This window comes from Oncorhynchus tshawytscha, linkage group LG28 (assembly GCF_018296145.1).
Source record: "Oncorhynchus tshawytscha isolate Ot180627B linkage group LG28, Otsh_v2.0, whole genome shotgun sequence".
Lineage (NCBI taxonomy): Eukaryota > Metazoa > Chordata > Actinopteri > Salmoniformes > Salmonidae > Oncorhynchus > Oncorhynchus tshawytscha.
In genome coordinates, this window is record NC_056456.1 from 32,889,528 (window position 1) to 32,899,561 (window position 10,034).

At 40.6% G+C, this 10,034-nt stretch overlaps 1 non-coding gene across 1 annotated transcript; it reads right to left on the bottom strand.

Annotated features, from left to right (window-relative positions):
* Window positions 1–7,136: 7,136 nt before the first annotated feature.
* On the bottom strand, window positions 7,137–7,208 carry trnap-ugg. The gene has a single exon. It is a non-coding gene; the product is annotated as a tRNA-Pro (tRNA).
* Window positions 7,209–10,034: the final 2,826 nt, after the last annotated feature.

The following is a 10,034-nucleotide window of genomic DNA, read 5'->3' on the forward strand; positions in this document are numbered from 1 at the left end:
TTGTTCTTTAAAGTTCCTGAATACTTACTTTTGAATACTTCCACATCACAAATTAATATTCCTTGTGTTATTATTTTTCAGTTTTTCAATTTCTATTTTTTTTCTCTCTGCATTGTTTGGAGGGGCCCTTCAGTAAACATTTCACTGTTAGTCTACACCTGTTGTTTTCGAAGCATGTGACAATTAAAATTGGATTGGATTTTGAAAAACCCAAGGATTTTTTTTTCAAAATCCCAAACCTATATTGTGACCATGTATGCAGAGGACATTTGGCACTAGCTGAGTGTGAAGAAAGTTCAGCATCAACCTCACTTTAAATTGTGTCATTTCAGCTACTCGTACAGTAAATACACAGAAATTCCCAACAATGCAAGACTTCTGGGTATCTTGAGGGGGGGGCGTTTTAAATCCAACAACAGTTTCTGACACTTCCGAGGAGTACATTAGGGAACATTTCAGGGGGAAAATCCCTCAGATTTTCCAGACCCTGGAGGGGATTTCACTAAATCTTGTGCTTATTCTCATGATACTTAGGAAAAGTAAAGCGGTTTTAATAGCTTCCCCCTGACACATTGATGGCGGAATATGCTTGGGGTCTGTGGTCGACAGCTCCAATCCCGCAGGGGGTTGAGAGATCTACTCCTGCATGCTCTCGCAGTCCGCCCGACTAAATTAATACACTTCCACCATCTCAGGATAAACCTGAAGGCCATATTACAGTGGGGCCTATCTGCAAGCTTGAAATAGCACTTAGTCAGCAGTCAATGAGAGACAACCAGGCATTTGTCAGCGACTCAGCGTCATGCAGGCTAAAGATTTTAAAATGTCCTGCAGTAAATTAAGTGCTGCTTGAAAGTGAAAGGGGCCAGCTAAGCAGGATGATGCTTTACTTTACATGGCAGAGTGGTTTAGGGGGTGAAAGTGCTCCTCAGTTGGAGTCCAGTTCATTTTGTATCCTTCTTGGTGAACATTCAGTCGCGGAACCGTAGATCTGAGCGAACGAAAGAGTCACAACTCTTTAGCATGTTTCATGACCTTCAAACTAGCACAACTGATATCTCACTGGGCACAGACGTCAATTCAACATCTATTCCACGTTGGTTCAATGTAATTGAATTGAAATTACGTGGAAACAACGTTGATTCTACTAGTGTGTGCCCAGTGGGATCAATGTTAAATTTACCTGTAGTTGCTTTTATATTTACCTCAACTTAATTTAACCCTCAAATTTTTTGAAGAAAAGTAAGGAGTGAAAGTGATATCAATCTTTCTCATGAATGGCTATCAGTTTTGTAATAGGGCATCCTTGACCAACTCCATCATTTATGACCTACTGTATTTGAAACAGGGACGTACCGAGGGATAGCCAATAAGGAAAATAATCTCTTACTAGACAAGTGTTTTACATACAGAGTGATTTGCCCACTTTGGTTGGATTAATTACATGCTGAATCGAGATGACAGAGGTTTAGAATAATGCCAGTAACACGAAAAGGGACTCCAACATGCAAGATGATCACTAAGGGATCAACTGTTAGGATGCTCACTGAAGAAAATCATTAATACCTACAGTTATTAGACGCTACGAATAAAGACAAGCTTTTACTGTATGCAAATGAGCTGGTAAAACGTTATCAGCAGCCAGGAGAGCTTAGCAGGGGAGCAGTGTGTTTTCAGCTGATTAAACTCTGCTTAAAGTTACAGGATTTATTTCCAGAGGAGAAGAGTGAGGGGAAAAGATGCAAGAGAAGACAATGTTTGTTTAAGACAGAATTCCACAGTATTGGAAGAAGGTATTGAAAGCAATATACAAGCAATTCCTTTAATCAGTGTGTTCATGTGTGAGAGAGTTAGAGAGAGAAAGAGAGCACCATTCCCTCTGAAGAAGAAAAGGGAATGAAGAGGAAGATCAAGGTTGAGGGTGTGGGGAGATAGGAGGACCCCCAACTGACCTTGTTTGTCTGTTACTTCTAGGCAGACATTTATCTACCATCTTCCTCTTCCTTTAGGACACACAGGGGGGAACAGAAACAATCTGCCCTCCAGGTACCAGCCTGAGCCTGGCAGCTTTACCTCTCCTCTCTACCCCTCTCCTCTAAGCAGCCTGGTTACCCCCTTTAGAGGTGAGACTCCTCTTTAAGGAATGGGATTATATAAGTGGCCAGTTAAAATCACTGGAAATAGTAGCGCTTATATATTCTGAGTGGAACAGGAATTTGTGTTGCCATGTACTGTATGAGGAGAGCCACTTCAAATACAGGCGAATGAGGCAATATCCATACGGATATTCATAATATGACCCCCTAAAATGACAGTGTGGTGCTTCTAAGAGGCTTATGATATAATGAAAACAGTGTTCCCCCCAGCTATGATATGCTAGCTGTGACAGTAAGGAGAGATTTGTATTTACTGAGATTGCCTGTACTCGTGTTAAGCACCATACTGAGCCAGAAGAGAGGGAGTAGGGAGACCCCATGACAACAGTATGCTTAGATAAACCCCTACCGGGAGAGGACAGGCAGATAGACAGGCATGAAAGTGGAGGTTTTTAAGTCTTTTCGGAATGTTCCTGCTCAACCAATGGGATGGCAGTGAGTGTACTGTAGGTAGGTGGATTTGGTTACAAGGACTGATTATCTGTGGGCACCTCAGAGCTCTTGGGAATCAGGACATGACAGATTAATTGCGCTTGTTTCTGAGGTGGGCTGGGTAGAGCATAGCACAACACAGGCAAAATATATGGGACTGGAGAATCTTGATAATCCTCTTCATCAAACCTCCCTCTGTCTCATCGTTCTTGTCTTACTCGGTTGCATTTCCCACTGATTCCCTTGTAAACACTGAGCAATGTTAAACAACAAGACAGGAGACATGATCAAAAATGCTAAGACACGACTGAAAGTCAATCTGAAAACAAATGCAAGTTGGAGAAGCACACCAAGTCAAATCAGTTTATTTTATTTTACTAGGCAAGTCAGTTAAGAACAAATTCTTATTTTCAATGACGGCCTAGGAACAGTGGGTTAACTGCCTGTTCAGGGGCAGAACGACAGATTTGAACCTTGTCAGCTCAGATATTTGAACTTGCAACCTTTCGGTTACTAGTCCAATGCTCTAACCACTAGGCTACCCTGCAATGCACACACTGAGGTTAGTACTGACAATACAATGACATGCAAGGTGTTAAGGACCAGCAGCACCAGGCATGACAGTGTATTGGTTTAACTGCACACAATGGTAGTACTGAAGAAGGCCACAAGAGATCAGTATAACAACAATCAATAATTGGCCTATGCTCCAGCAAGGAGCTTGTAATTTGTTAAAATCAAATTGGAAAAAGTGAGTTTAGACCCATCCCTGTGTTATTTCTGAGACCTAACATGCCAAGAGTGTGCAAAGCTCTCCTCAAGGCAAAGGGTGGCTACTTTGAAGAATCCTAAGTAACCGTCCGAGGGGGCTACCAGCAGATTCTTCAGTCGCGACGTTCCCCTTAATGCCCTTCTGCTAACCTGCTAGCCCTGGCCCGCTAGCTGTCTGAATCACCGTGTCTCCATCTCGCCTAGCTACCCACGGGTCCCTATAATCACTCGGCTACGCATGCCTCTCCCTAATGTCAATATGCCTTGTCCATTTCTGTTTTGGTTAGTGATTATTGTCTTATTTCACTGTAGAGCCTCCAGCTCTGCTCAATATGCCGTAGCTAACCCTTTTGTTACACCCCCCACATGCTGCCATCTTCTAACTCTGCGACTTCCTCTCTTTCAAGGAACATCATAATGCGAGTCATTAATGCTATGCGGGATTTGTCTTTAACATCTCTTCTCTGTTCGCCTAATATTTCAAGGAAATCACATATCTCTAGTAATTTGTCTTTAGTCAGGGTGTGCAATTCTCCTACTACCTCCTCCTGTAGTTCTTCCAAGGCGCTTGTCATGTTGACAGAACAGGAGGAACTTTTACTGTGCAGGAGTTGACTCTGAATTAGATGGTCCTTACTGTCTCTGATGGTCGATCAATGGTCTCAGTTGACACGTACTTAACCACTAACTTCCAACTTCCCTCGAACAGCAACACTTTCCTCACTGCAGCCTGCCTGAGTTATGTGGAGATTTAGCTGGCTCGGAATTCAGCGACCAGGGTGTGGAAACTGGACATCTGAGCAGCTATCTCAGCGGTGCCTCCAAAAATGTTACGCCCCTGAGAACAGGGGAGAAATAATCACGAGAGTGATACGGTGTTGTATTCTCAATTCAACGTTTAGTGTAAACATTTCACAAAAGTAACACATTACAAAACAACAGAAAACCCATTATACAACTAACACAGCAAAATATCTTATTAACAACGTACATGTTCATTCACAATCGACATAAAATGGCAGCTACTCTCAGTATGATGCTATTCTTCACTTTAACCGAGCAGGGCTAATATTACTCTCTTCAAACTTAACTCTAACTTCCTCAAGACGTTACTAAGACACACCTTAATTAAACACTCTTGACATGTTAGCGAGTTATAACATTTAAATTACTATTTTTATCATCAATAAAGTACCTGAAAACAGGGGAGAAATAATCACGAGAGTGATACGGTGTTGTATTCTCAATTCAACGTTTAGTGTAATGAGAAAAGACCTAGATTTTCCCCAGGAATATGGGTGGAGACCAGAGCAATCGATCTCCGGCTCATAGATTAAGAGCATTTCGTAGATGACAGATGAACACTTTTAGGCACCACAAAATAAAGTAATCAATATAACGTTCATACCCTTTGACAGATTTTAACTTTAACACAATTATATGAATGTTATCAATCTCTATCAACTAATACTGAATGCATCTTCTTAACCTTAGATGTTTTAAGATCCTCACATACTATGAACTTACTAATACTTTTTAATGTATAACAGGCTATGAATATTTCCTTTAACCTGTTACACGGGGACCTCACCTGGTCTAAATGATGTCTCTAGAGACAATGCCTCTCTCATCATCACTCAATGCCTAAGTTTACCTCCACTGTATTCACATCCTACCATACCCTTGTCTGTACATTATGCCTTGAATCTAATCTTCCGTGTCCAGAAACCTGCTCCTTTTACTCTCTGTTCCGAATGCACTAGACAACCAGTTCTTATAGCCTTTAGCCGTACCCTTATCCTACTCCTTCTCTGTTCCTCTGGTGATGTAGAGGTTAATACAGGCCTTGCAGCGCCATGCTCCACTCCTATTCCCCAGGTGCTCTCATTTGTTGACTTCTGTAACCGTAAAAGCCTTGGTTTCATGCATGATAACATTAGAAGCCTCCTCCCTAAGTTTGTTTTATCCACTGCTTTAGCACACTCTGTCAACCCGGATGTCCTAGCCGTGTCTGAATCCTGGCTTAGGAAGGCCAAAAAAAAACTGAAATTTCCATCCCTAAATATAACATTTTCCGACAAGATAGAACTGCCAAAGGGGGTGGAGTTGAAATCTACTGCAGAGATAGCCTGCAGAGTTCTGTCATACTATCCAGGTCTGTGCCCAAACAATTAGAGGTTCTTCTTCTAAAAATCCACCTTTCCAGAAACAAGTCTCTTACCGTTGCAGCTTGTTATAGACCACCTTCTGCCCCCAGCTGTGCCCTGGACACCATATGTGAATTGACTGCCCCCCATCTATCTTCAAAGCTCGTACTGTTAGGTGACCTAAACTGGGACATGCTGAACACCCCGACCGTCCTACAATCTAAACTAGATGCCCTCAATCTCACACAAATTATCAATGAACCTACCAGGTATAACCCCAAATCCGTAAACACGGGCACCCTCATAGATATCATCCTGACCAACCTGCCCTCTAAATACACCTCTGCTGTCATCAACCAGGATCTCAGCGATCACTGCCTCATTGCCTGCGTCCGTAATGGGTCTGCACTCAAACGACCACCCCTCATCACTTTCACACGCTCCCTAAAACACTTCAGTGAGCAAGCTTTTCTAATCGACCTGGCCCGGGTATCCTGAAGTATATTGACCTCATTCCTTCAGTATAGGATGCCTGGTTATTCTTTAAAAGTGCTTTCCTCACCATCTTAAATAAGCATGCCCCATTCAAAAAATGTAGAACCAGGAACAGATATAGCCCTTGGTTCACTCCAGACCTTACTGCCCTTGACCAGCACAAAAACATCCTGTGGCGTACTGCATTAGCATCAAATAGCCCCCGCGTTATGCAACTTTTCAGGGAAGTTTGGAACCAATATACACAGGCAGTTAGGAAAGCAAAGGCTAGCTTTTTCAAACAGAAATTATCTCAGCTCACTGGTCACCATAGCAGCACCCACCCGCGGCACGCTCTCCAGCAGGTATATTTCACTGGTCACCCCCAAAGCCAATTCCTCCTTTGGCCACCTTTCCTTCCAGTTCTCTGCTGTCAATGACTGGAACGAATGGCAAATATCACTGAAGCTGGAGACTCATATCTCCCTCACTAAATTTAAGCATCAGCTGTCAGAGCAGCTCACAGATCATTGCACCTGTACATAGCCCATCTGTAAATAGCCCATCCAACTACCTCATCCCCATATATTTATTTTCTCCTTTGCACCCCAGTACCTCTACTTGCACATTCATCTTCTGCACATCTATCACTCCAGTGTTTAACTGCTCAATTGTAATTACTTCACCACTACGGCCTATTTATTGCCTTACCTCCCTAATCTTACCTCATTTGAACACACTGTATATAGATTTTTTTCTATTGTGTTATTGACTGTACATTTGTTCATTCCATGTGTAACTCTGTGTTACTGTTTGTGTCGCACTGCTTTGCTTTATCTTGTATTACCCCTTTTTCAGTTCCAACTTTTTTGGTTACTACATGATTCCATGTGTTATTTCATAGTTTTGATGTCTTCACTATTATTCTACAATGTAGAAAATAGTAAAAATAAAGAAAACCCCTGGTGTGAGTAGGTGTGTCCAAACTTTTGACTGGTACTGTATGTTAGACGGTCGAAAAGTTTAAATGGATTTGCTACAACGTACCGGAAGTGTTGAATTAAATGTGAAAACTATCAAAGATTAAACAAAAGACATTTGTAACTAATCTCCTTCTGTCTGTGATGAAACTCTGGAACTATGGTGACAAAAATACGGGCTCGTCCGGGATTTGAACCCGGGACCTCTCGCACCCAAAGCGAGAATCATACCCCTAGACCAACGAGCCGCTTGCAAAAACTAGAGATATGAAAGTATATGTAATAAAACTAGCCATAACGATACGAAATCTTCGTATTCCAGAATTAATTTATAGTCGTAATTTTTGTGAAAACAGTTATCTGGTTGTTGGCGAGAAATTCATAACTTGCACATGGTTTATGAACTGATACACAAAATAATGACGAATTAAATACGTTGAGTTTTTCAATTAAAATTATTATAAAAAATGATTGCAACCAAAATAATGTTATGTATATGGGGGATACAACCATTCCAGCTCTGCAGACTTTGCTGCCAAGAGACCCGAATCATTAGCTAGATCACTTGTTTTGGTACTGCCATGTACAGTAGCTTGTTTTGGTACTGCCATGTACAGTAGCTTGTTTTTGGTCGCTGGTTCAGGAATGGCTGAAGAATTGCAACTTTTATCTGGAGCTAACTCTCCAAATAGCACTGCTGGGTGACTTGAGTCAATCTAGCCATAGTCAATCTAGCAATAATAAATACTCTCAGTAAAAAAATGTCATCTTTAATTTCCAATCTGTAGAAACTATGAGAATAGAAAGGTTCAGAACATTTGTGAAACATTAAGCACAGTTGAAAAATATATGGCAATTAGAAATCAAAACTGGGTGGTATTCAGAGATAGATGGGAGGGGTTGAGGGTAGCTGAAAGGTGGGACTAAAAACAAATACAAATATATAACTAATGTAAAATATTGCGTTTCCGTAAAATGTATATAGTGTGTATAAACTGGAAGTAGAAGCCTAACTAGTGTTGTCCATTAGATTACTCCTATTGTGGGAGGGGTGGTAGGGTTAAGGGAAAATAATACAGAAGGAAAACATATACAAATATTTATAAATGGGGGATTGAAAATTATGCAGACAATTACATTGTTAGAACCCAAAATATGTTTGCAATATTAAAGCTTATCTAGCCCCTAAAAATACAAAATAAAAAAAAGATGAGAATCATACCCCAGTCTCGTGACCAGGGTTCCTCAACTGGCAGCCTGTGGGTCGACTTGGACGAATTTGGCCCACGGGTGGTTTTGAGTTTTCTGAGCAAGACATTTTCATTGTGGGACAAAAACGCTGTAAAAACACCAGGAAATAAGCTTCAAATGATTTTAATTTTGGAAATCTCTTCCCAACTATTCCCACGCATAATACGATGTGATCATATACAAATGTAAGCAAGGTTTGAAATGATTATGTTTTAGTCAAATAACATATCTGTTTGGACTTCTTGAGGTCAATTTGAAGTCCACAAATGATTTGTAATTATGTTCCGGTCCCCTGACCACCCACTCAAGAAAAAAATAGGCCCGCAACAGAATTTAGTTGATGATCCCTTGTCTCGACCAACAAGACGCTTGATAAAGCCGCAGATGTCGACGTATAAATAACTACATACCAATCATGAAGACACAAAATCGTTGCTGTCCAGGATGAATTTGTAGCTGTCGTTTTCTTTTAAACAGTTATCTGGTTGTTGGCGGCAAACTCATAACTTGAAAATACAAAATGTACCTTTTCATTTTGAAGAAAACGCTTTACGGGCTACCATTTCATCCAACTTGCCTTAATTTAGCTAATATTCTTGTTAAAAAATGTTTGGTCTTGCACAAATTCTACCGGGAGCAAGAGTGCTATATTATAAGGATGGTTGAAGATGAAATACATTATCACAATGTTGTTTAAAATATATATCTAGTAGTAGGCCTGTGCAGAAATAAATACAATGCTGTTGTGTTGTTTGGTTCAACTTTCTCTTTGCCGCATGAATGTGTAACATTCCAGGAAGTTAGCTGCTACCCCCCAACAAAATCATTAAAACCACGTTTCTGCAGGCCCACCCACCAACGAAATTCTGGCTATGCCATGAGCCCAAGGCCCATCTGGTTTTGACTAGAAATGCTACTGCTTTTGTAAAAAAAAATCGGAGCCGGTTTGGAAGATTTACGCAGCAGGTTATGAGAATTAACTAGTAGGTTAGGAAAGGGGTTTGGCGGGTTAGCTAAAATGCACAAAAAAACAACTTTCTAGCCATGACCGGCCCTCCTGCCAGACTAGCCTGAGCATACCATGTCTGAGGCTTTGAGACTATACTGTTCATCATTATCAAATGAATTTAGGCATACTGTATGAGGATGTGGCACTTCAAGTGGTGGCATGGGTGGTGAAGATAGTGTTTATAACAGCTAGACCTAGTCTGTTGGCTAATTTTGTCCATATGGGACAATAAACGCAGTCCCACACAATATTTCTGGCTCAATCGTAGACTACCTCATTCTTTACATTCACAGCCTTGAAAATGCCCCTCCAGTGCAGTCATCCAGGTTACTCGAGCCAACCCAGTGGTTGGATGTCATGGTTGGGTGTCTGCTGCAGACCTTTACAGATTATGGTGAGGCAGATGATTGAGTTTTACATTGTCATATTTTGCACTGGGCTGTTTTATAAAATGCTTTGTTACCCTATTTAAAATAGTATATTATTTTTTAAATATGATTGTTATTATAAATAGGCTTAATATAATCAATAATATTAATAATCATCGTAGCGTACTCTACATATTTATGCAAACTTTAGGTAAATTGCTTTCTATATGATTAAAGTTGAAGGACTTTGGATCAGACTGACCAATACGTTGTAACTTGTGTTTGTTAATATGTTATTACACTTGTGATTTGAAGTATGACAACGACGAAGATGGTGATAAAGAGGAATATTAGTACGAATTGTAAAGTTTGGTAGCTAGTAGTATTACATTTGTGTCATATATTTTATTTATAAAAAGGACACCGATTAGGTATCAGTATCTTTG